This window comes from Pantherophis guttatus, chromosome 3 (assembly GCF_059756535.1).
Source record: "Pantherophis guttatus breed Tessera chromosome 3, ASM5975653v1, whole genome shotgun sequence".
In the NCBI taxonomy this organism is placed as follows: Eukaryota; Metazoa; Chordata; class Lepidosauria; order Squamata; family Colubridae; genus Pantherophis; species Pantherophis guttatus.
The window spans coordinates 121639156-121667058 of NC_142065.1; the positions used below are offsets into that span (position 1 = coordinate 121639156).

The window sequence follows — 27903 nt, forward strand, 5'->3', positions numbered from 1 at the left end:
TGAAATGTTGGGCTCTATGGTGGTCATAAGTTGAGGACTACCTGTATTTAGAGAAAAAGTATTACAAAGAATATATTCAGAAAGAATAAGGAATATTTAAGATGTAAAGAAGTAAAATTGCTGAACAATGTTTATGTCAATAAATATTATTTTGGAAGTAAATGAAAACAAGGCTAAACAAGGAATTATCTGCAGTGAAAGAATGAAGAATAACAATGAGAGACGGGGAGAGGGAAAAGGAGAGGGAGAGGGAGAAAGACGGGGTGGGGAAGAGAGATGCGACTATGACTGAGTGGCACTGTCAGACCTGCCCCAATCTGATCCCTTAGGAAAGAAAAACCGTTGACTCCATTTTGTTGAAGCGAAGCTGAGAAAGCTTCTTTTATTAAGAGATGTTGACTGCAGTAAAATCAGGCAAACTCTGGATTTCCCATACTTGAAAGATACAGAAAGGTTTCCCCTCATCCCAGCCCTCTCCCCTCCCCGCCCGACCAGTCTGTCTTCAGCCAATTGGAACTTATTTTGAGTGTTTTGGGAATGCTGAGTGTTTTGGGGTAATCCACAAACTTTCTCAGGATGCCTGGCCTTGGATGCTGGTACAAACTGGTTCCGAGCTTCTCTGGTCTTTATCACCTGTCATTCCCCCTTCCCTGTTTCCTATCACATACACAAACAGCTTTATTGCCCATCTATCCTCCCCTCCTCCTCCCCCGCATAGCCTTTGATGGCAGGATGCCTATGAGGTGCCAAGCTGAAGCTGGCAGACCTGGTATTCTGCCCTCCTTGATAGAGACATTAGTCCTGTAGAGGAAAGAAAACAAAGAGGGGAGGGAAAAACAAACAGAAATTCTCTAATTAGCAAATAGTTCAATGAGGTTTATCTGGGTACTGTTCATGGAATTTTCTAAGCAGTCTGGAGGCTTTAATATGTTTGGAATTGACCCATTCAGTCTCCAAGGGAGGAAAATCTGTGCATGCTACCAAATACCGGATCTCCCCGCCCCGATGTATACAGGAATCCAAAATGTCTTTGACTTCAAAGAGTTGCTCTCCCTCAATCATAATGGGGTCAGGAGGTGGTTGCAACTCAGGGCGTTGGGGGAGATGTGATCTTTGGTTTCAATAAGCTGCAATGAAATACCGAGTGTATGCGTCTGAGCGTTTTTGGCAGCATTAATTCTATAGTCACTGGATTAATCTTTTTATGGGGAAAGGTCCAATTTATTTTGGGCCCAATTTTTTGGATGGTTATCTAGACTGTAAGAATTTGGTAAATAGACTTAATCTCTCACTTTAAAGTCCTTTGACTTAATGGGATTTTTATCGGCTTGTTTTTTATATGGTTCCCGAGCTTTATCGAAAGCCTTTTTCACCACCAACCAGGTATTCTGTAGTTGGGTGACCCATTCTTTTAGAATGCCATTGATGGGATGGCCTGAAGCAATTCAGCGATAGATACAAAGTCTTGTCCTGTGACCACTTTAAATAGAGTGAACCCGGTGCTACTGTGTATGAGTTATGTAGGCAACAGCTTGCTTTCGGAAGTTGTGGGAGATTCATCACTGGAGGTTTTCAAGAAGAGATTGGACTGCCATTTGTCAGAAATGGTGTAGGGTCTCTTGCTTGGGCAGGGGGTTGGACTAGATGACCTACAAAGCCCCTTCCAACTCTGTTAATCCATTAAACCTGAAATAGTGCTCCAAGACCCCATTTGTACGTTCACAGCAGTGGTGGGTTTCAAAAATTTTTACTACCAGTTCTGTGAGCGTGGCTTGATGGGTGTGGCATAGCTTGCTGGGCGTGGCTTGTTGGGTGGGTCAGGGGAAGGATACTGTAAAATCTCCATTCCCACCCCAATCCAGGGGAAAGTTACTGCAAAATCCCCATTTCCTCCCGATCATCTGGGATTTGTGAGGCAGAGAATAGATGGGGGCGGGGCCAATCAGAATTTTTACTAACGAACTACTCAAAATTTCTGCTACCGGTTCTCCAGAACTGGTTAGAACCTGCTGAAACCCACCTCTGGTTCACAGGCACCATTAGTAGTGGATTATGCATGGAGCTGAACACTTGAGTGGTCCCAAAAGGTTTTAGGAACTCCTGCCAAAACTATGAAGTGAATTGGACTCTGCAATCTGAGATGATTCTTTCTGGAGCACCATACAGCAGGTAAACATGCTGCACAAATAACTTAGCCAAATTGCAAGTGGAGTCACTTTTTGACAAAGTATAAAGTGCACTTGTTTAGAAAACAAGTCAGTTATCACCCAAATTGCTGTATTTCCCAAGCTTTCGAGCAGTTCATTGATATATCTTTCCATGGGGCTTTATTCTGGTTCTGCTACCAGCTGGAGAAGTCCTGGTGTTTTCACTTGTCGCCTCTTGGCAGAGGCACAGATAAGGCAGCTAGCTACATAGCTCTCTATGCCTTTCTTCAGTGACGGCCACCAAAATTGGCACTTGATTAGGTGCAGGGTTTTTATGAAGCCAAAATGCCCTGCCACTTTTGAATCATGGCTTTTTTGTAGAACCATTAACCATTGGATCTGTGGGACATACAGTTTGGCCCTCACCCAAGCTTAGACCATCTTGCATTGTACATTCACTCTTGTGCATTTGGAACCATTTGTCTTCCTCTAAAGCTGCTTTTAGAGATCAGCGGTCCACAACCCCTCGGCTGTGGGGAAGTATCAGGCTATAGTCTGTTTGGAACTGGGCCGCAGAAGCAGTGGGCAAGTTCATGCACATACACAGCTCCACTTGCACAGTGAGTGAGCGCATGCATACGTGCTTAGCTCCATTTGCCTGAGTGGCGGATGCATGTGCTCACCACTCAGGCAAATGGAGCTGTGTGTGCATGCTCATCCATTGCTCATACTGAACAATCCTTTCTCCCCACCCCCCACTGGTCCACAAAGATGAAAAGGTTGGGGACCACTGCTTTAGATAATTGGATATTTGGGTTTTCGCTTTGGCTTGTGCCCAGGTGGTGACTGGGGCCGCCAGTTGCCTAGAGGGAATAACCGGCCTAATCACCTCCGGCTTTGAACTTTGAACTATTGTACTGTGGTTTTTCCAGTTTCTCTTGGAAAATAGTTCATTAAATACATAGAGCTGTTTTCCAATCTCCATCTTGTTTACATCTTTCAGCAGTCTCTCTCTCTCTCTCTCTCTCTCTCTCTCTCTCTCTCTCTCTCTCTCTCTCTTCTTCCCCACCAGCAGCCATAGACAAAGATTTTGCAGTCAGTATGAACTCTCTTGCCCGTCTGCTCAGGCATCTGAGCTATGGATACTAGTTGTCTGAATAAATGGGGGGAAAGGAAATGCCTTCTATGCCTTGCCTGAATAAATGGTGGTTTGTCCATTCACTGCAGATATCCTTATTGACACCTCCTAAACATCCAAACAGCTTTGAGCATGTATGCAGCTGTTTTACACAGTTGGTGATATATCCTGGAAGGAACAAAATACATTTTTTTAATTCAAGCTTTTCAGCGTACTCTAGTTGACGTTTTGTGCTTCCAGAATTCTGAATTCCATCACAAACAGCAATAACATATTTTGAAATTTTCCCCTTATTAAAAAATATAATATTCCTTACGGTAAACTTCAGTACTACATTTTTAAAATTACATTATTGTACAGAAAAATTGAGAAGCCTGAGCAAAGTATCCAAAATACTGTCCTGTTACTCTTTTTGGAGAGCTACGTTAGTGACCCTCAGAAGATCTTCCTTTGTTCATCTATTACTCCCAGTATGCATGCCTTTCTAGAAATGTACCCACTGTTGAGATATTTTGCTAATTCCTCCAGGCATGTGGAGAATTGTAGCCAGTCAGAGTATAACCACATGGCAGTTAAGAAATTTGAGATCATCCTCAAGCTTTTCTACAGCAATAAAAGAATTAAATACCAGATCAATTTCTGCTGTAGAAGAATTAGACAGTAATGTAAATATGCTGAAGGCTGGCCAGAGGACCATTGGGCTTAACTGGTTCTTCCTGTGCCTTCAACAGATCACAGTGTGCCAGGTGTGGCTAATGTAGCTGTACAAAAAAACACCAACCCTCAGATGGTCATTAGACAACAGCAGAAAGGGTTTTCTGTATCTCTTTGCTACCATGTCTAGTGGATGTTCAGATTCATGCAGCCCAGATTGATAGACTAAACACAAAACACCACAGGAGTTTTAGCAAAAGAGTGATGTGGAAAGAAAAAGGGAATACATGATGAATGAACTGCTGCTGCTGTTGTCACCTCTTCCACCTGCTTCTCCACAGTCAGCTGTCTCCTCAGCACAGTGAAGTGCACTGGAAGTGGAACCCTTGAGGACCCTAGAGGCATCCCCACTGATTGCTGCTGCCAGCTGTCTTTGCTCTCTCCTTCCTGCTTCTGAAGAAATGAAAGGAGGGAGAACAGGCATACTATATATGCAAACGTCTGGATGACCACCAGGTGACAACCTCATACGTATTTATTATATGACATCCTGAGCCATCCAGAGTTACACTTAGGGCACAGAGACTGAAATATTATACTACCAATAGCCTGGAGGATTCCAGTAGGAGACCCAAGAGCTTATGCAAGACTGCTCCTGGGCATCAGAATGGTCAGTACACTAGCAGCAACCTTGACTTACCCCTCCAACCTATAGGCTTTCATCATGCCTGATTTCTTGAGGAGCAACACAATTGGTCACTAGGGGTTCTGAAAGATCATCATCATACCACCCAAGAGGGCAAATCTCAGCCAAGGCTAATATCCCCACCTTTATGCAACTGGAAAACTCTATTGTCATCTTATGGTGGTGTAAAGATTTGCCAGCCAGATGTGGTAAGGACTTTCAGCTGGCCTAATGGTGGGGGGATGCTCTTAGGAAGGTGTGAGTGATAAAGTTCAAGCAGGAAAGAGAAGGGAAATACTTCAGGTGACTGAGATGATGAAATGAGACCTTGAATAGGCTCAGGTTCACTGTTGCTGTAAATCCCTTAATATACTGTAGTTTTACAGTATAGAGTCACAAATGTGAGATGGAGAGCTACAGTATATATATTGAATGAATGAATGAACAAATAAATAAGTTTTGTGAATTTCCTCTTCCCTTTTTTCTGGCCTCTTTGGTTGGAAGAAGGAGCTTGATGATTGACTTCTCTCTCCAATGGATGGAGATACTTTGGAATTCAAGAATTTACACCTCTAGAACTATGGTAAACATTGTGGTGGATGCCATAAGAATGAATATGAAAGAATAATTCCTTGTGGAACAGGAAAAGAATTGATCATTTAGAAGGTTCTCAATTGCTTTTACACCCAGATCAGAAGATCAAGAGCCAGGATGCTCAATTGGGGTTGCTGCATTAAACATCTTATAAATGTGCTAAGAGTAGCTTATGTAACATATCTTCCTTTCTCCTTTGTTGGCGGCAGAGTCTTGCAAACCACAGGAGGCTTGATGAGGTCAACTAACAGGTAGAGAAATGTGCAGTGTTTGAAAGAAATATGTCTTAGGGGAAGGGACCTGAGAAAATTTGTGCAGCTAGAACACATCTAGCACATGCATACATACATCGGTCTGTAAATCTATTATGTGGTGCCTTTCAGGTCTCGTGTATAAGCTGAATTTTTCTTACCTGTGTTACCAGATTCTACCCACAGTGTTTATAATATTGAAATTTTGTCCTTTAAAAAAAAACTAGAATTTGGAATTCCTGAAGTACAAAATACCAGTATAATAAGCGCTATGTACTGTATTACGTTTCCCACAAACTGAATGTCTTTCATCTAAGGAACTTGTGAAGGTCCCTCCCTAGCAAATTATAAGAATGCATAAGGACTGAAAGAAAGAGAGGGAATCCCTATTTTCCCATTGTGCTAGTTTTCTTCCTTCTTGTACCTGGGCAGAATGGGGTGGGTTTTTTTTTTTCACATTAGCATTCTGAAGGTAGAGCCTGCAGTTATTTTAAAATGCTGAATTCTAGAACTCTAATGTTAGGATAAAATATTAAAGTATGTGAGGGCAATCGAGCAGAACAGCTACATCCATATTTGGAAGAATCAGTAGAAGAGGAAAAGGAGATCAGACAAACATAAGAAAATCTGATGTACCCCACTAAATTTCTCCCACTGGCTTCCATTGGATAGTGCAGGAAAAGTTTGTGGGACAGGTAGTCCTTGCTTAGTGACTGGCAATTCCTTCACTAAGCAAGACAGTCACTAAGCAAAACACGTGATTGCAACAGACAACATCACTTCTCATTTGTCCATTAAGCGAGTCATGGCAAATCAGGGGTGAAATCTAGCATCAGGGGGCACGGGAGGACCCCTTGGAGGGTAGAGCTGAGGATTTTGTACAATATCTGTATGACAAAATCGCTCAGATTCGGGAACAGCTGGACTCTGACTGGGTAGATCCAGGGGAGATGACAGGGGCTGGTCCTGAGAATATTATATGGGAAGAGTTTGATTCTGTGACTCCCGAAAGCGTGGACAGGATACTGAGCAGACTGAGTGCGGCCACATGTTTATTGGACCCGTGTCTCTCCTGGCTGGTGCTGGCCTCCCGGGAGGTTACACGAGGCTGGCTCCAGGGGATTATAAATGCTTCTTTGAGTGAGGGTGTCTTTCCCGCCGCCCTGAAAGAAGCGGTGGTGAGGCCCCTCCTCAAGAAGCCCTCCCTGGACCCAGCTGTGTTAGCAAATTATCGTCCTGTCTCCAACCTTCGCTTTGTTGCAAAGGTTGTTGAGAGTGTGCTTGCACAACAGCTGCCTCAGTACCTGGATGAATCAATTTATCTAGATCCATTCCAGTTGGGCTTCAGGCCCGGATATAGCACGGAGACGGCATTGGTTGCATTGGTTGATGATCTCTGGAGGACTCGGGACAGGGGTTGTTCCTCTGTCCTGGTCCTATTAGACCTCTCAGCGGCTTTTGATACCATCGACCATGGTATCATGCTGCACCGGTTGGAAGGATTGGGGGTGGGGGGCACTGTTTTACAGTGGTTCTCCTCCTTTCTCTCCGACCGGTCGCAGTCTGTGTTGACAGGGGGGCAGAGGTCGACCCCGAGGCCCCTTGTATGTGGGGTGCCGCAAGGATCGGTCCTCTCGCCCCTTCTGTTCAACATTTATGTGAAGCCACTGGGTGAGATCATCCGTGGTTTTGGGGTGAAGTACCATCAGTACGCTGATGACACCCAGCTGTACATCTCCACCCCAGACCACCCCAATGATGCCCTCGAGGTGATGTCCCGGTGCCTGGAGGCCGTACGGATCTGGATGGGGAGGAACAGACTCAGACTCAACCCATCCAAGACTGAGTGGCTGTGGTTTCCGACGTCCCGATATAGTCAGTTGGCGCCATCACTGACTATTGGGGGCGAGTAGTTGGCCCCCACAGATGGGGTTCGCAACTTGGGCGTCCTCCTGGATTCACAGCTGTCTTTAGAAGAGCATATGGCGGCCATGGCCAGGAGGACTTTTTATCAGGTTCACCTGATTCGCCAGTTGCATCCCTTTCTGGATCGGGACTCGTTACGCACGGTCACTCATGCTCTTGTCACCTCACGCCTGGACTATTGCAATGCTCTCTACATGGGGCTCCCCTTGAGGAGCACCCAGAGGCTCCAACTGGTCCAGAATGCGGCCGTGCGGGTGGTGACGGGAGCGATGTGGTGCTCTCATGTGACCCCCCCCTCCTGCGCGAGCTGCACTGGCTCCCAGTGGTCTTCCGGGTGTGCTTCAAGGTTTGGATTACCACCTTCAGAGCGCTCCATGGCTCAGGACCAGGGTACTTACGAGACCGCCTTCTGCCACCAGTAGCCTCTCACCGACCAGTTCGCTCCCATAGAGAGGGGCTCCTCAGGGTGCCGTCAGCCAAACAATGTCAACTGGCAGCCCCCAGGGGGAGAGCCTTCTCTGTGGGGGTACCTGCCATCTGGAACGAGCTCCCCCCGGAGATACGGAGGATCCAAGACCTACGCATCTTCCGCCGCGCCCTAAAAACGTTTCTATTCCAACAGGCTGGTCTGGCCTAACTCTCCCTTTTAAATTGGGTTTTAAATGTTTTTAGATAAATTGGATGTCTTAAATTGGTTTTTTGAGCCCAAATTATTTAATCTATTTTTAATAGTTTTTAACTTTTGTATGTTCTTTGTATTTTTATTTTGGCTGTTCACCACCCTGAGTCCTCCGGGAGTAGGGCGGTATACAAATATGATAAATAAATAAATAAATAAATAAATAAATAAATAAATAAATAAATAAATAAATAAATAAATAAATAAATAAATAATAAAAAATCATATTAAAAATTTAATCCTCATATAGATTCTGAAATTCTACTCTAGAACATAGAATCATAGGACTAGAAGGGACCTCAGAGGTCTTCCAGTCCAATCCCTGGCTCAAGGCAGGAGACCTTATACTATCCCAGGAAATGGTTATTCAGTCTATTTTTGAAAGCCTCCAGTGATGGAGCACCCACAACTCCAAAAGCAAGCTATTCCATTGATTAATTGTTCTCTCTGTCAAAAAATTTCTCTTTCTAGTGTGTTATTTACTTCTGACCTAAAATGGTTTGTTGCAACCTGTACAGATGACACCATTGATTGGCTCTTATTGAAGGATGAGCTGTTCATCTATGTTTAACTGCCATCAGTATAGCTCAAAATATTGGCAATTCTTTTCTCAAACATCTCCTGGTGTTGTTTTAGCACTGTGATAGATGTCTTTCCTACCCACTGCCACCACCACCGCCATCACCTTCTGCAAAACAATACTCACTCTCTGGTTTTGATCAGTAGCTTTTCACCAAGAAAGGATGGAACACAATTAACAGTTTGCCCCTCTCTTCCTTCCTTGTCAGTATTTATCTCCATCCTTTCTACTTCACTGGGCATGTCCCATATCGGCAAGTCTGGAGTTTTAATTGGTTTTGCAAACTAGTGTCAAGTATTTGTGGAGACTCAAGGGAGGGAGAATGGACCATTGTTCCAGAACTCTTGATGGCCTGGTGGGATTTATGGATTGTTTTCTCTTTCCCCCTTTTAAAATTCAATGGAAGAAGCAGTGTAAAGATGGATATTAAAAAGAACAGTTCCTTAGAAAATCTTTATGTAGCACTCAGAAGAATGGTAAAGGTTGTGCTTTTTTCTCTTGGTTTTGCATGCAATATTGTGATTCATAATAAAGTATTCAAATAAAAGAATATGCAGTGAACCCAGAAGCTAGGGATGAGTTGTTTTTGTTTATTTGATAGGATTGAAAATTCCTTCGCCAAGAACAGCTGTAAGAGGCCACTGAGGTTCACTGCTCCTCCTCTCTTTCATTTGGCAAACTGATGACTGGGCAGGACAATAGCAGTCACCTTATCTCAGCACATCCTGAATCTAGTCAAGTGCTATGTGTGGCTGAGAGAGGAAGGAACAGTGTTAGATTTAGAAGCCAAGCTTTAACTGGCAGAGAAGCACAGTGTTAAGGGTCCAATCCAGGCTGCAGCAGCTCTCACAAATCATTCTCCTCAACAGGATGAAGACATGAGAAAGAGAGTGGGGGAGGGAGAAGGGCTAGCCAAAAGAGCCACAACTGGCTGAAGGATCATATTTCATTTCTTTCACAGAAGCATCAGATTATTGGACTACAGTTCTCACATCCACAATCAGATATGAAGTCAATTTTGCTGCAAAAAAAATTGTGTACAGGTAGTCTGCGACTTACAACCATTTGTTTAGTGATTGAAATTACAATGGCATTGAAAAAAGTGAACTGTGGTCATTTTTCACACTCACGACCATTACAGCATCCCCATGGTCACATGATTAAAATGTTGACACTTGCCAACTGGCTCATATTTATGATGGTTGCAGTGTCCCAGAGTTATGTGATGACTTTTTGTGGCTTTCAGACAAGCAAAGTCAATGGGGAAGCCAGAATCACTATACAACCATGTTATTAACTTAAAGACTAAAACTATTCACTTAACTGTCTCGCTTAGCAATAAAAATTTTGGCCTCAATTGTGGTCATAAGCCGAGGACTATCTCTATTGCTTTGCATAAATTTCTCATCCCTTGACCTGTTCTTTGTAAAGATACTCTTTGGAAACTATTTGTATTAGCCAGGTTTCAGGACATACTGGCTGGCAGTTATAGGCTAGAACCATGCCTGAGACAAAACATTTGTGACATGAGAAAACTATTGCAATTACTGTACCCAAAAGATAGAAAGTCCTCTTACCTATCCTAAATAGCGCTTAGTTGAAAGCCAGAGACATCAAAGAACCTTATTATTCCTCTTCCCAAATCCAAATCAGAGGTACCTTGACTACATTCCACAAGTTTAATATTTGCATTATATCAGGGGTGAAATCCAGCAGGTTCTGACAGGTTCTGGAGAACCGGTAGCGGAAATTTTGAGCAGTTCGGAGAACCAGTAGCGGAAATTTTGAGTAGTTCGGAGAACTGTCAAATACCACCTCTGGCTGGCCCCAGATTGGGGTGGGAATGGAAATTTTGCAATATCGTTCCCCCAGGAGTGGGGAAGGAATGGGAATTTTGCAGTATCCTTCCCCTGGAGTGGGATGGGAATGGGGATTTTGCAGTATCCTTCCCCTGGAGTGGGATGGGAATGGGGATTTTGCAAATATCCTTCCCCTACCACGCCCACCAAGCCACGCCCACCAAGCCACTTCCACAGAGCCATTATATGTAGTAGTAATTTCTGTCACTCTTGAACTTGCAGTTACTCACCGTCATGGGCAGTCTCTGAGTTCTATTGTTTTGAATGAAGGAGAGAGAATAACTCTATGGTAGGAAGGTAAACCCTTCTTTTCCTAAGCTGTCCTGGCTAGGAAGTGCTCAAAAGATTGTGGCTCTTCTGATCAGAGAGAGTCTGAAAGCTTGGCTGCAACAGCTGCCCGCACTGTCAGAATCTAGAGCTAAACCTAGCAAGCCCGGCCTGAATTCTGGCTGCTGCCACTTCCAGGAGAGCTGAGCACCCATGTTCTGACATGTTAATTTTGGGGTTTTTTTAAGTCTAAATGAGTCACTGACAGTCATTTTTAGAAGAAGCAATGCAACCAAGGCATCTTTTCAGTATTGTAAACACAAACTCCTTTTGTTGTATTCTGGCTTTTGGTCCAACAGGATTTTATAGCACTATCCCACACCTGTGAATAGATTGTGAAAGTCACCTTCAGCTCTCACTTCTGATAGGTTCCTCTAAGTATCATAATAGAAATAATATATACATTAATAAATTAGAAACCTATTTTAATGAAAAAAACCAAGATGAAATTTATCCAAAATACATGTTGAGTATATGATGAATGCAAACACAACTCATTCATGAAACAGAATACTGTGCCCAGTGACTTAGAAATGAAGAGCTTCAAAATATTATTCATAACTGTACAGTAAGAACTAAAATACTAATTAAACAAAGAAAATGCATAAAATTATAAAAGGAGGAAAAAAGCTGAACCAAAACATAGAAGCCTACAAAATGTGTATTTACAGACACCCATATATCAATAAACAGAGGCTCTGATTCATGACAGAAAGAGAAAAGGAGGAAAACAGGACTAATATTTCAAGCCAGAGAGCTGATGTTCTTCAGAGGGCAGCTGAAAGAAACAGTTCTCCCAAGGGAGCAAAGGCAGCATCCTTGCCAACTAATGAAATGTCTGTGGCACGAGCTTCCCTGACTTCCTTGTGGCTCTTTCACTGGCAAAAAGAAGCATCAAAAGATGCTGCACTCTCCCCCACCCCACCAGGAAACAAATTTACTTCATCTCATTGACTTCTTGGACCCTATGCACCCCATGAGCCTCGCTTTGCCGCTTTCCTACCTTTTAAAATTTTCTTGTTTTGGCCAGAACATATCCCCACCCAAAAAGCCCCTCCCCAGCTCCATTCCATTCCTTCTTGCTTTGCTGTGCTAGAAGCTACAGTTGATATATGAGGGACAAGATTCTCCCTGCAGAAAACCACAGTATAATTAGTGAACATAAAATACCAGACTCCCCCTTGAGACTCTGTCCCCAAGGGGATATTTCTAGCCTCCAGAAGGCTATAGTTTCTTGCAGGAGACACTCAGTCCCCTGCATGGTTGGAACATAGTTAATATTTTAAGAGTGGGAGGAAATCACACGTTGCTGCTTTTTCTATTCCAGCAGGGCTTATTTTGAATTTGTGGGGTGGATTGTGCTCTCTGCATAGTCCTTGGTTGTTGTTCCCTCCTTCCCTGAATTCTAGCACAGTCTTGCAGCAGGGTCACATTCCAAGAGAAAGACCCAGAGAAAGCGCAGATGTTGCAGCCTGAAATGTTTCAGCAGGCAGGCTTGGATGGGAGAGGGGCAGGGAAACCAGGAGATCAGCGGGGATGCGGTGGCGGGGGGGGGAGCTCCATAGCAACTGGCCAAGTCTTCCCACATGCCAAGTGCCTTCTCTCAGGACTGTCAGGCACTAGTGGAATCTACCAGCAGCAAAGTGATAAGTCACGTCAGGGATGCTGCAATATGCTGGGCACCTTTCCAGATCTATCTTCACCTCCTGGGGTGAGAGAAGCTGTTAGTCAAGCACAAAGTGTGTATTGCTCACCACCCACTGATTCTTCAAGCTTTCGAATCAGGGGGCACTGCAAAAGGATGAGTAACAAACGCTTCCCCTTTTTTAGGTCCATTGGCATCATCTACCCCATAGCCTTAAGAGGAGCCAGTGGTCATTAAACATTTCCCAAGAGTGCTGTCCAGTCAGACCAGGCAAATACCAACAGGGTGATGCAGGCAGCCTCAGTAGCTGCGGTGGAGGTAGAAGGCGAGCATGAGAAACAGTCTGTTGCAACTTGTGCTTCCATTTACAGGCATCTGGGATGGAAGAACAAGAGAGAAGGGTGCACCACAACAGAATGAGAAGGTACTTTCATAGTCCCTATTCATTCCATGGATGCTTGTGAGCATATGTGCATCCTCATGAGTTTACATACAAGGTAGGGCACATGTAGGATACCTGACTGTTAACACAAAGAAAAAAAATTCTGCAGTAAATTTTTTTATTATCTCAATAAGCTGAAAATGTACTAGTACAAGTAGTCCTTGTTTAGCAACCATAATTGGAACTGGGAATGTGGTCATTAAGTGAAGTGTTCATTAAGTGAAACTTAATGAATTTCAGTTTTTCTTTGCTTTACAGATTTGCATAGGTCATTACCATTGTAACTGAGAATGGTCACTAGACAAAGAATTGCTAAATGAGGACTATAGGTAGCCCTTCAATTACAATAACTGGTTCAGCGTTCATTAAAAGTTACAACTGCACTAAATGAGTGGTACTTATGACTGGTCCTGCTGTCACTTCATCCTTGCAGTCACATGATCTCAATTTGGGCACTTGGCAACTAGCTTGCCCCCTCAATGGTTGCAGCATCCCATGCACGTGTGGCCGCCATTTGCAACTTTCTCTGCCAGTTTCCCACAAATAAAGATAATGGGGTAGCTGGTGGGGAGAGTAACTATTTGCTCCCGTAAGTTGCTCCCACCATTTCCCCCCCCCCAAATCCTGCTATGGATGCCAGGGATCCATATTCTGTAGCACTACCCCATCTGACTGCCCTCTGCACACAGCACCCCTCCATCCACCTGCACTCCGTAGCACAGCCACTCATAGCACTGCCCCACCTGCCCGCAGCCCCCAGCAGCTGCCTTCCTGCATTCCATTGCACTCACCCACAGCCCCTGTCAACCTGTCTGTAGCCCCTGCTGATACACCTGTGGCCCTGCTTATTCACCTACACTCCTTGCCTGAGACTACCAACTTTTCCTGCTTAATGACTTGCCCAATCCTGGCACTGCCAAGATTGCCATCACTAAGCGGTGTAGCCATGTGGTGTCGTGCTTTATGATTGCATTGCTTAATGACAGAAATTCTAGTCCCAGCTGCCATTATAACCCAAGAACTACCTATCTGTGTTATAGGGATGTACAAGTTTCGCTTGCTTGAGAAGCACATTTGACCCTTAAATAAAATCATGGAGGGGCCACTTTTCCTAAAAAATACAATATGTTCTTGCCAGCAACAGCAGTAAAGCCATGGCAAAAACAAAAGTTGATTTTATCTAAATGTAATTAAATTTATGCTCTTTAAATGCAGTGAATATGACTTGTGCACTCTAGTAGTTAACAGTTGTGTACATGTGTTAAAAGCATCACATGGTGAGGAACGTAAATATAAACAAGGTGAGCATATTTCATAGTCTTTCCCATTGTGGTTCCCTGCACCTAGGCAGAACACGCAGCCTGGAAATACTGTAATGCAATTTATTAATGTATCTGAAAGGCCACAAAATAGTAGCTTTGCTCATTGATGATCCCTGATTTAAGGCTTTATACTTCATCAGAAGTGAGTCCAGAATGAAATCTTTAAGAAATAAATTTTGAGATCCAACTAGCTAGTTACTAAACTGGCAATGACATGTCAATAGCAGTTTCATGTACAGATTCGTAGAGAACCCTAGGCTAATCTTGAATTTACCACAACATGGATGATTATAGCCAGGCAATTTGTCTAATACAGTACTAGTATGCCAGGCATTACATTTAATAATGGGAATGTAATGTTGTATTTAATAGGATGCTCACACTGTGAACTTCATGAGAGCAGCAGACTTAGCCAACACTTTTTAGGAAGAAGGAGGGTCATTGGGAACTTGCAAATAGAATGAGCAAGTAAGAGTATAAATAGGAACAGAGGAATTATGTGAGGGAAGAGAGGAGTAACATACTGATATCCCTCCACCAGAGGTTAAATATGGAGATGAGTTCACCAACTGTGAGCAAGCAGAGCTCCAAACTTGGTAAAAGCATAACACTGGGACTAGATTTTAGAGCAAATAATTCCTGAAGAAGAAAAAAGGCTTGTCAAAACTCAGTATAAAGAGAGCAAGCCAGCAAGAGATACTTTCTGATTTATTACATTCAACTTGACAGATATTCAACTATTTGCTCATTGACCATGAGTTGGGATTTGGTGCAGCATTGTTCTGGCTGCCAGGGAACAAGCCCATTCCCTTGAAACAAAGATAGTTGAGGTGGAGACGCTTAAGGAGGAAAAGTGGTATGTAGATGAGATCAGTGGTGGAATTCAATTTTTTTTACTACCAGTTCTGTGGGCGTGGCTTGGTGGGCGTGGCAGGGGAACGATACTGCAAAATCTCCATTCCCACCCCACTCCAGGGGAAGGATAGTGCAAAATCTCCATTCCTACCCTACTCTGGGGCCAGCCAGAGGTGGCATTTGCTGGTTCTCCAAACTACTCAAAATTTCCGCTACCGGTTCTCCAGAACCTGTCAGAACCTGCTAAATAGCACCCTGGATGAAATCCTCTGAAATGTGATAGTTTCATCTCAATCCCAGGAAAATAACTCCTTTCTCATCAGGAAAAACGAGAGTCTTGGGGAGGGACATCAATTCAAGAATGAGGGAGAAGTTCTCATAGAAGGAAAACAAATTTTTGAGATCCTCATACTGAGGATGTTTTTCTAGAGCTGAAAGGGCTTATATAGGTACTGAACAGTAAAGTACTGGGGAGGAGGCAGTAAACATGATTCAGTTTGGAATCATACTGGGAAATGTGGTCAACCAGTTTTGGAAGCCAAATTTAAGGTTTAGATAGCAGAGTGAAGAGGAGTACAAAATGGTCAAGGTAGCATTTTCAGAAATGCTCCTATTCCATATGTGTTCTGCCCAGCTACGGATCCCAAAGAACGCAGCACACACAAACTCCGAACAAAACTCAGTTTACTTCAAAATGCAGTCTTTTGCAAATGCAGGCTGTTAATAAAACGTTCTTAACAACCTGCCCGAAATTCCACAGATAAGATAGAGTCTTACAAGAGTAGCAGATAACCCAGAAGCAAAGTTTGCAGAGAAAATCCAAACTCAATGATCAGCTAATGAACGCACGTTGTTTCCTGCAGCTTTTTGCAAGCTGTGTGCAAACATAAATAGGCTAAGGGAGTGGCCAATTAGACCCAAGCCTTACTCTCAAGGAGACCTCCTCCTGAGTAACCACTCCTGCCTTTTGGCAGCTCTGCATGCTTGTGCATTGAGAAGAGGCTCCTCTACTTCATTCTCTTCACTTAAAGGAGCTTCTGGAGGTTCTGAAGGCCCTGGCTGAATCCCTGCCTCTGGCACCACATCTTCTTCAGCCTCCTCGCTGTCCGACTCGAGCGCCGGCCGCACAGGCTGCTGGCGCGACACCACACCAGCCTCCTCGTCGTCGGGATCAGCAACAATCCGTGCAGGCCGCTGGCGGGCCACAACAATATGCAGAGTTACCTAGTCATGCAGAATCTCGATGTTTGAAAGAAATAAAAGTGCCATATAGGGAGAAATCTAGATTTATTAGGCACTGAGGAATTTTAGAAGTTAACTAAAGCTGTAAGAGAAGTGGAATTCACTTGAATCCAAAAGAGGGCCAGGTGCCTGCCTCACTAGGTAGGCCAGAATATGAAATAAATTCTACAGGAAGGTTAACACTATGATAATAGAATCTTGCAACTCTGTGCTTTACTTTCTCCTCCTTCTTATAGTTCAGTAAATTAGAGAGGCATATGCCTCAGCTGTTTCCAAATCTTAACTTATATTTCTGGTTTACAACATTCTTCTCATTTTTTAAATATCCATTTTTTATCCTCCTCATTTTTATACAGTTTTTCATCATATCTCCAACAACTTCCTTTTTTCTCAAAATTAAAATCTATTTCCATCGTAACTTCTGCATGATCAGAATCCTTAAAAATTCCCACATCTATCTTATCCACATTATTCAACAAATCTTTAGAAACTAAGATATAGTCAAAATTGGATGCTTCGGTACCTGTACCCCGAGAACGTGGATTTTGGCGATCATGAGGATATATCCGAAGAACCAAATCTTCCTTTCTTATGTATAGCACAGGGTGAAATATTGTATATGTTGTTTGTAATGTTAGTAATTTAAAATAAAAAATTTCTAAAAAAAAAACAAACAAAAAACTTATATTTCTGGACTTTTAAAATGCTTCAGCCTTTTTGAGTACCGTAGATAGCCATTCCTGCATATCCCTGCCAAGGTAATTTTCTTTCCTTTTGAGAACATCAGGCTGCTCTGTTGCCAAAAAGATGGTGGAGCAAATTTTAAATTAGTTATGATGGGCAGCATTCAATTCCATAGACATGAATGTCTAGAGCCGTGATGGCAAACCTATGGCACACGTGCCACAGGTGGCATGCGTACCATATCAGTGGGCATGCCAGCTCAACTCTGGCGTGCATATGCACGCCGGCCAGCTGATTTTTGGGCCTTTTGGGCCCACCAGAAGTAGGGAAACAGGCTGTTTCCTGCCTCCGGAGGGCCTGGGGGAGGTGGGGAAGGCTCATTTTTCTTTCTCACCTGGCTCCAGATCCTCTCTGTGCATCTGGGGAGGGTGAAAACAGCCTTTCCCATGCCTCTCTAGGAGTCTCTGGAGGCTGGGGACAGCAAAAAAGTCACTTTCTGTCCACCAGGAGTTGGGAAATGGGCCATTTCAGGCCTCCAGAGGGTCTCCGAGGGAGTGAGAAAGGCTGTTTTCACCCTCCCCAGATGCACAGAGAGGATCTGGAGCCAGGTGAGAAAGAAAAACGGGCCTACCGGGCCATTGTGTGCTAGGAGCAGGGGGGAGGGGGGTTGCGCACGCATGCGCAGGGCAGGGCACATAGAATTATGGGTGTGGGCATGCGTGAACCTCCCCCACCCCACCCCCTCCTGGCACACAATGGCAAAAAGGTTAGCCATTACTGGTCTAGAGGGAATGAAAAAGGTTGAATGCCAAAGCACGTATCACAAAGTTCAACACATGTATATAAGGTGTAGAACTTGTATTCTGACATCATGATACACTTTTCATGATTTTGATGAACCTGCATTATTAACTGTTCTCCATGTCAGAAAATTTCTCCTTAGTTCTAGGTTGGATCCCCCTTAAGAATCTTCCATGTGTTACTTCTTCTCTTGTCCTCAGGTGCTTTGGAGAACAGGTTGACCCTTTCTTCTCTGCGACAGTACCTCAAGTATTGGAAGACTGCTATTATCATCCCTAGTCCTTTTTTTAGAAACTTATCTAGTTTCCACACCTGCCTCCAGACTCTTATCATCTTTGTTGCTCTTCTCTGTACTCTTTCTAGAATCATGGCATCCCTTTTGTATCATGGGATAAGAATTGGACACAGAATTTCAAATGTTGTTCCACTAGAGCAGCATAAAGTAGCACTATCACTTCACATGATCTTGATACTGTCCTCCTTTTGATGCTTTGGGGGTTTTTTTTTGTCAGCTGCAACACATCGCTGGCTCATACTTAAGGTTGTCCACTAGGACATCTAGATCCCTCTCATGGTCACTGCTGTTGAGCCAAATACCACTTATTTTATGCCTGTGCATTTGGTTTTTCTTGCCTAAATGTAGGAAAACCTTACTTTTCTCAGTACTGAACTGCACTTTGTTGGATGGGGCCCAGTGTTCAAGCCTGTCAAGATCCTTCTGTATCTTGAGTCTGCAAATAGTATTGGCTATTTCCCCCAGCTTAGTGTTGTCTGCAAATTTGATGAGTTCTACTTCTATCCCCTTGTCTAAATCATTTATGAAGATGTTGAAGAGTACTGGGCCCAAGACGGAAACTTGAGGTACCGCACTGTATGCTTTCCTCCATTTAAGGGGAGTTCCATTAAGGACTACACATTGAGTGTGGTTGGTGAGCCAATTGTGAATCCATCTGGTGGTGATGCTGTCTATCCCATATTTTTCTATTTTTCCAAGTAGCAGATTGTGATCTACTTTATCAAATGCTTCATTGAAGTCAAAGTAAACTATGTCCACAGTATTTCTCGGATGCACTAATTTAGTCACTTTGTCAAAGAAGGCAATCAGGTTTGTCTGGCATTCTCTGTTTTTAACAAACCCCTATTGGCTTCTAGTAGTAGCTGTGCTTGTTTCTTTCTCCCCGCTACCCGTCACTTTCTTGCCATCTTCTCCCATTAGTAGACTGTTCATTTACTTGACTTTTTTATCTTGTTTTTTAGATGTTGAATGAATTTTTAAAACTATTTTTTGGCATTTGTTGCAAGCCTTAGTTCATTCTGAGCCCTAGCTTTCTTGACTTTATCCTTGCAGATTCGGGCTATTTGCTAGGACTTTTCATTTTTTATACTTGTCTTTTTTGTCTCTCAATTTATCTGATAATTCTTTATGCAGCTATGCTGGTTTTATCTGGGGTCACTTGTTTTGTTTTTTTCTCTGTGTATTGTGCTAGATAGGCTTTTATAATCTAACTTTTTTCAAAATTTTTCCAACTATCTTGAGTTGTTTTCCCCTTTAAGATTTTTATCCATGGAATCCTTCAGTGGTGGATTGCTACCGGTTCGCTCTGGATCAGGTGAACTGGTAGTGGCGACGGCCACAGGAGGCTCTGCCCACCCGCCCGAACACTTCTGAGAATGTGCAGAAGTGTTGTACATGTGCGAGCGCACAAGCGCCCACAAGTGAACCAGTAGCAATGGGTTTTGAAACCCGCCCCTGGAATCCTTCCTAAGTTCTCTCTATTGTAAGTTTGTTGAAGTCAACTCTCTCCCACTGGTTGTGTCTACTGCTGCTGCTGCTGCCACCAGTTGCATTCCCAATGCCGCCGCTGCTTGCCAGTGCCAGCTTGCTTGTTCTACCTGCTTCTTGCCAGTTGTGCTTGCTACCATTGTCCCTGCCCATGATGGAATGCTGCCTTAATCTTTAAATTGTAGACCAGTGGAGAAATGATGCATAGGCAGTGGTGGGATTCTGCCGGTTCTAGGCGGTTTGGCTGAACCATTTGTTAAATTGCTGGCTCGCCCCGCCCTTGCCCCGCCCCTCCGCACCACTATTTATTGCCAATAAATAGTGGTGGGCGAGGGGCAGGTGAGCCAGCAATTTAACAAATGGTTCGGTGTTTTTTTGAAATTTTATTGGCCCGCGGAGCTTCAGCATAGGCTAATTACCCATTAATTAGATCGGCCTCCCGACTCTCAGCTGATTTGCTCTCAGCTGTTTTGCTCAGGGCTCTGCTGCTTGCTTGCGCAGATTTTTTTCCCCCTAGCTATGCTGAAAAACAAAACTGAAAGTAAAGCAGGCTGTTGGCTTTGCTGTTGCTGCAACGTTGGAAAATTAGGCAGGCAGATTTCTTTTCTTTTTCCTCACCAAAAAAGGTAGGTGCAACTACCTTTAGTAAAAAGGTAGTTTTCCCTAAAGAGGTAGTTCCTCTTTAGGGAAAAAGAGGAGAGTTCAAGATTTTAAAACACAAAAGAAAAAAAGCTCTATTTAACTAGGGAATTGTAATAATTGAGATACTATTAATTGTACATTGTGTTGAAAGCAGAAATGGTTAAGTTGTGGTTTGGAGGAATATACGGGGGAAATTATTTGGTTTATTATTATTGGTAAATATAATTAATTGATTTATAAGAAATTGGATTGCATGGAAATAATTGGAATATTGGAATATTCATGTTCATATTGATTAATATACAAAAAAGATAGTTATATAACTGATTTATATTAAAATGTTGAATTTATATTAAATAACTGTAATATTACATAATTAACCAATGTGAGGATGGATATAAAAATAGATGATAATGGGAAGGGGTATAATATAGAATAGAAGGGAAAAATTGAATTTGATTAAGATTAGAGATGAGGATGAAGGGTAATATTGTTTTTTTTAAAAAATAGATAAGGAATAAATATGGCAAAAAGGAAATATAGAAATTTTAAATTTAATTGAAATGACTAAACACTGTTTAAATTTGTGAACTGGCCAAATACTCTGTTCAAAGAAAATAAATTGTATGTTTGTATGTGTGTTTCTAATTACTGCTATTTATTCATATTTGTTCTCTTTTATTCTTTAAAGTTTAACAATTCATTCTTTATCTTAATATCTTTATATTTGTTTGGGGTTGCCTTTCTTCCATTTCATCTTTTTTACTATACAGCAATCTTGACTTTTTTCAGCCCTCTGAATAGTCCCTATGTGCATATGGACTAGTCAGAAGGCTGAAAAAGTTATTTTTGACCGGTCCTCGCACTTTTGACCAGTCCTTGAACTTACGACTGTCCTCACATTTTACGTTTTGTGCCCTATCTTGTCACCATGGTGAAGAGAAGTAGTGGTGAAATGACTGACACGGTTGTTAAGAATGCCACAACGGGCATAAATGTGAGGATGGTCATAAGTGCGAGGACCAGTCGGAAATGATTTTTTTCAGCCCTCTGTGTAGTCCCTATGCACATAGCCACGCCCACCCAGTCACATGACCATCAAGCCACACACCCCAACTAAGCCACGCCCACAGAACTGGTTGTTAAAAAAAATGAATCCCACCACTGTGCATAGGTGTTTCTATCCCAATGCCAGAAGTCATTGAAACATAAGGGAATTAGGTGCTTGATTGGAAATAAGTACATGATACAATGTGTATAACAATACTGGTGAAATGGACAGAATAAGTGGGATACATCATTCCTGGATACAAACTTTCCTGAACATTTTGGAAAGAATTTTTGGAAAGAAGAAGCATAGGGGAGGAAAGATGTTACACATCATAGTAAAGATTATATAAAGTCTAACATTCTAGGAGCTTTTAAAAGACCAAATTCCTCCACAGAATCACTATGGGAGCAATATCTAGCTCAAATATAAATTAAATCTCTCTATATATGCTATCCAAATATTGAGGATGATCTTGGGATGATAAAAAAAATATAGGAAGGCATTACCAAAGGAATTAACAACACTTATTCATACTCAGGTGATAATTTAAAAAGCCTAAAAATCTAGATACTCTAGACACTGGCTTAGGACATTTGTTGTTATTCATTTGTTTATTTATTCATTCACCAATGTTTGGACCCAGCCATGTTGTCATCTTCCAGTAATTGTAAATCAGTCAAGAGGGTCATGAATCTAAAATACAGATGGACACTGATTGCCAGATAATTACATCAGATGCTGCCTTAGCCAATTCTCCAAGACCTGCACAACCAGGGTACAATTCTGAGTGAATTCAAGTGATTCTATCTAATGGACACCATTAAAAATTCTCACCGCAGACCTCCAGGTGTTCTTCCAACCCAATCTTGCCAATAGTAGATCCAATTATTACTACAAAGTAATCTGTAGCAAAGGTTCTTATTCATGTCTAGTCAGATTATGTCATCATTTTCTGCCAGTGTTGTTCTAAGGCTTTTCTTCCATTGTTACATCTTCCAAAACCCCTCTGAGAATCAGAGCCACACAGCACAGTCTAGTCTAAGGTTATTGCCACCTTCTAGTTCCAAATGAGTAGGAAGGCCTTAACCCGAAAGCACTCACACTTTTAAAAATATCATTCAGGGATGGAAAGCCACTCCTGAATGAAGAGAACAAAAAAGAGCACATACTCTGGCAGAAGTAATATAAGGTGAAATCAATGATAAGAGAAACATATTGCAAAAAGCTATCAATATGAATTTTTTAAAATATTTGAAGTAGTAAATTGACTGTCAAAGTTGTTGGGCCATTAGATGACAACAAAGTGAAAAAGACACTCAACAGATATCAGGATTATGGAGAAACTGAATTCTTTGCATCTTTTGCTTCTACTGAAGACACAGGACAGATATCTGAGACAGTAATGACCTCAGTAAGTGAAAAGGAAAAGCTAAAACAGATTTAATAGAACAAAAAGAAGTTCTGGGACATTTTGATAGATCACAAAATAACACATTATCAAAACCAGAGGCATCTATTTAGAGATCTTTTAACATGAAACTGCTGTCCTTCTTAATGGAAAGTAGACACTTATTCCTCAAATCAGGTTCAATGGAGGAGAAGTGAAAAGTAGCCAATGCAACAGCAATTTTAAAAAGGGTTCAGAGAGAGACCCAGGAAATTATAGGGTGATCAACTTAATGTTTGTTCTAAGCAAATTAATGAAAATAGCAATCAAAGAATAAAGTAAGCATATTGAAGAATGAACTTTTCTGAAGGATGATCGGCATAAACACTGCAACTGCAAATCCTGCCACAATAGCCTGAGTTCTTTGATTGTAAGCAGCTATGTGGATAGAGGTGACCTCTCAATGGATAAATAAGTAAAATGCTTTTGATAAAGTTCCTTGTCAAAGGCTCTTGAAGAAACTTTGCAGATGTTTCTGCAAGTAAAGAATAGGAATAATTGGACAATTTTCTTAATGGAAGTGGAATCTCTCAAAGATCTTTAGCAAGCCCCGATGCCTTTTATGCATTTATGAGGATATTGAGTTAGGTGCAAGCAATGTGCTTGCCAAATTTGCAGCTGATGTGAAATTATTCAGGGCAGTGAAAACCAAAAGTGATTATGGGGGGTTCCAGAAAGAAGTCTTTAGTTAGTTAGTTAGTTTAGTTTATTATATTTATATACCGCCCTTCTCCCGAGAGACTCAGGGCGGTGAACAGCCATGGTAAAAACAATATACAACACAAATTAAAAGCTTATTAAAATAATGCAATCATTCGGTCAAATTTAAAATATCCAACTAAAATCATTTTAAAACCCCTATCAAAACCCAATTTAAAAAACCTTTATCCTGTCAGACCAGCTTGCTGGAATAATAGGGTCTTCAGAGCGCGACGGAAGGCATGGAGGTCGGGGATCCTTCATATGTCCGGGGGCAGTTCATTCCATAGGGCCAGGGCCCCCACAGAGAAGGCTCTCCCCCTGGGGGTCACCAGCCTACACTATTTGGCTGATGGCACCCTGAGGAGGCCCTCTCTGTGGGAGCATATTGGTCGGTGGGAGGCAATCGGTGGCAGAATGCAGTCCTGTAGGTAACCAGGTCCTAAGTCATGGGGCGCTTTAAAGGTGGTAACCAACACCTTGAAGCACACCTGGAAGACCACCGGGAGCCAGTGCAGCTCGCGCAATATGGGTGTTACAGGGGAGCGACGAGTCACCCCCATTATTACTCGTGCGGCTGCATTCTGGACCAGCTGGAGCCTCCGGGTGCTCCTCAAGGGGAGCCCCATGTAGAGAGCATTACAATAGTCCAGCCGGGAAGTGACGAGGGCATGAGTGACTGTGTGCAGGGCGTCCCGATCCAGAAAGGGACTGGGTAGATGGTCAACCAAGTGGCAAATATAGTTCAGTTTAAATAAGGATAAATGATATTCTTTGGAGCAAAACCACCAAAGTTCACTAAAATATTGATGCTGTTGGAGACATCTATAACTACCCAGATAAAATATCTTGAGATCATAGTGAATATTTCAGTAATGACATTAACTCAGCATGCCATGGCTGCAAAAAAGAGAATTCCATGCTAGAGGTCATTAAGAAAAGCACTGAAAATAAAACTCCTGATAGTTTAGTGCCATTGTACAAACTATGGCACATCTACAATTGGAACAATGCAGAAGAGGAACAACCAAAATTATTAAGTCAAAAGGCTAAATTATTTGGGAAACTTAATAAAAATGGCAATTATAGCAGGTGACAAGATTAAGATCTACAAAATCAAATATGGCATAGAGAAGTGGGCAAGGAAAAGTTTTTCTCCAGAACATCCAAAGAATACGACTGGAAGAAGATTTAAAGGAGATAAAAGAAAATACCTCTTCACCTATGAAATTAATTATCATGAAGGTCATTAATTTGGATGGCTTTAAAAGGGGACTGAAGTAGTTCATGGAGGAAGTATGGAAGAAAGGACAGGACAGACCAAAACAGGATCAGGCAGTTCAAGGCTTGCTACTCAGGGTTACCACCTGATTGGGAGTAGCAGGGAGCAATGGCAGAAGAAACTGTGTCTCCCTCTTCCATTTGCAAGTATCTGTTAGCCATTACAAGAAACAACATGGGGAATTTACTTTGACATTTTACAGTATGGGAAAAATCTGACAATCTCTCATCCCTCTTTAATCAAATTATTTTTCCCTTCTCCCAAACATTTGCAACATGTGTTGCTACCACAGGGAGAAGAGGAATAGGGAAAAATACAATGGTATGTACAATTATACAATCTGTGTCATCTCTTATCCTTGGCAAGGCAAGAGGACTCCCCTACTATAAAGTTTGGCAACCTTGTGTCTGCAGCAGTGTTTCTCAACCTTGACAACTTGAAGATGTGTGGACTTCAACTCCCAGAATTCCCCAGCCAGCATGGGAGTTGAAGTCCACAGGTCTTCAAGTTGCCAATGTTAAGAAACACTGATCTAGACAGCTGCAACAGTAAAGGAAGAGAACAGCAGCAACAGACTTTTATCCTATCACCTTTAGCATAGCAGCTTCAGAATATAGGAAGGACAAAGATCTGAAGTCAGCATAATGTGGAATGATTTTGAAATTGCGGTCAATGTTTTCTATACCTGTATGATCCTGAGTTGGGGAATACAGCAGAGCTTTATAGCACTTTATAGTGTGATGATGCAACCAATCTGCTTTGCTGATAACAGAAACAGAGCAGTCAGACATTAGACCTGCAAAACAGAGAAAATGTGTGCAACCTTCTTCTCAGCTTCGTGTTCCCCAAAGTAAGATGCTAGTTTAGATGAATAGTGGGATCCACTGATTTATTTCTGATTCAGACTATTGTGTGCCATTACACATCATCTGCATCCACTCAGTAGTGCCCTCCCTGTGATAGGCAGCCAGGAAAAACGTTGATGAAATCACCAAACCGAATAGTGTGTTTAAGTTCCGATATTTGGAGCGGTCAGATTGCAACATGGTCCATCTCAAAGGACAAGAGTAAGAAGACAGCAAAGTTTTAATCATGAAGGATAGATATAGATGAACATCTCCAATATGAAGGCCATAGACCAGTCTGAAACAGCAAGAAAAATCAGTATGTCCACCAATTAGATGGCTGGGCAGCAGCTCACTCAGTTATAGTATATGGTCAGCAACAGAGGTTGCTGAATATGCTGAGCAGGATTTGTGAGCATCAGTTGCATTGCTTACAAGCTCCACTCAGTATAAAGGATTATCTGATTAATACGCACAGGAAGTTTGTAGCTTACTTCTACCATAGAAATGAGAGCAGTCATCTACTGTAGGAGAAGCAGCAGAGTTATACCTCCTGCAGTACCATCTTTTCTAGGGTGAAAGAGAGGTATAAGTAGAAATCCACAGCCCTAATGCTGGACTAGCTGACTGAATAAGAAAGAGGCAGTTGGCCACTTACCATACTCATGAGATACTTTCTCACAAATGTTGTGGTGCTCAAACTACTGAAAAGTCCTCAGGTTGAGCATTGTTTCCTTGCCAAATGATTCCAGTGATCAAACATTTAGGGATGTAAATAAATATTTCTCAAGAGACAGCATTCACGTTTGGAGAAAATGCATGAAGTTGTCTACTAGCTGAGGACTGACATAATGGAGCATTTGGAAAAAATGTAGGTTCAAGCCTCTCCATGATATATATTTGAGGGCCCACCAACAGTACTGGATTATGCTAGCAGAGGAGGTGAGAGATTATCGCATCAAGAAGATGACAGCTATATCATTACCACAGCCACGGCACTATGGGACCCACTCTTCCAATGAAATCAGAATCCTCCCGGGAGAGGCTGGCGCTTGTAAACTATGGCCCTAGAGCATATGGGACCAGACAGGAGGCAAACATACACATGCACACACACATATTCAACGTGATGTAATATTCGGAAAGATGAAGAAGCAGTATAATGGAGATCTCCTGCATTACTATTACTAGGAAGCCAGAAACTTAATCAGTTCAGACCAAACTATTGTTGCCTGAGAGAATTGAATATTCACTTATGAGTCCAGTAAGAGAAACTTTGTGAGCTTTTGTGGCATCCCACTACAACTTCAGACTTTGTGGAAAATTCCATACAGTAGTTTTTTAACGTTTTGGCCCATCCCACCAGTTCTGATAGAGTGGGCATGCTCTGTATTTTTTCTATGAAGCAATGTCATCTGGTGACATCCAAGAGACATACCTTCCCCATCATAGGAATATCCTCCTCCTGAGACTAGAATGCCTTGTTCCTCATGGCCTTCCGGAAGACCATGAAGATCTGGTATTTTCCCCAGACACTCAGGTCAGGATGCTAAGGGAGTAACAATGTCCCTCCATATATGTTCTGGTGCTGTGAATTGATTATGCAGTGCCTCAGTTATTGCATTGTGTTCCTTTTTCTAATTGTATTTTTCATTTTGTTTGCAGGAGTTTTATCATGTTGGGTTTTTTTCCTTTGTGTATTGATTGTTAGCTTCTCAGAGTTATTTATTTATGCTGGGTAGGCATGTAATTTTTTTAAATGATTGCATGTAAATAAATAAATAGTTTTTTCTCCTTGGTCTCCATATGCTAAACTCCTCAGAATGAAACCTGCCTCATCAATGAAGATCATCCATAGTTGCCTACACTGTTTGCCAAACCTTGTCATCTACTCTTCTGGGCTGTTCGAATATCTAGTTGTCGCAGCTTCCAATGGTTCCTTCATTAATCTGGATTCAAGTCTATGCATGGCAATCCTACTTTATTTCCAAGAAATTACCAAGAAATTACTTACTGTTTTTAATAATTCTGAGGGAGCTGAACTGGTGAATTTCAATCAAATTGCAGGTGTTAAGGATTACTTGGAATTTGGGAAGGGCTTCTGAAATGGTTTGAGTAAAAATAAAATGACTTCTGAAGCCTGGAGAGCAAAGCAAAAAAGTGTGACCAAAAAAAAACTTCCGAGGTCTGGAGAGCAAAAAGCCTTGTGTCCGGTGTGAGGAGACAGTGATGTCACAATGAACAGAAGGAATGTGGGGGCGGGGGAGGCTTTAGAAGTGGAATCTTGGAGCAAACAAAGCTCTTCGCTTTAGGCAGTGCCAGC

At 42.3% G+C, this 27903-nt stretch overlaps 1 long non-coding RNA gene across 3 annotated transcripts; it reads right to left on the minus strand.

The window, feature by feature from the left end:
• Nucleotides 1-351: 351 nt before the first annotated feature.
• LOC148114808 (uncharacterized) lies at nt 352-27811 on the minus strand. 3 transcript variants are annotated; one of them, XR_015733216.1, is made up of 5 exons: nt 27595-27811; nt 25421-25531; nt 4258-4392; nt 3342-3453; nt 352-801 (listed from the first exon to the last, which is right to left on the minus strand). It is a non-coding gene; the product is annotated as an uncharacterized LOC148114808 (long non-coding RNA). The 3 variants fall into 3 exon arrangements; XR_015733215.1 differs by lacking the exon at nt 4258-4392; XR_015733214.1 differs by lacking the exons at nt 4258-4392; nt 25421-25531 and having other exon boundaries at nt 27595-27788.
• Between the last annotated feature and the right edge of the window lie 92 nt (nt 27812-27903).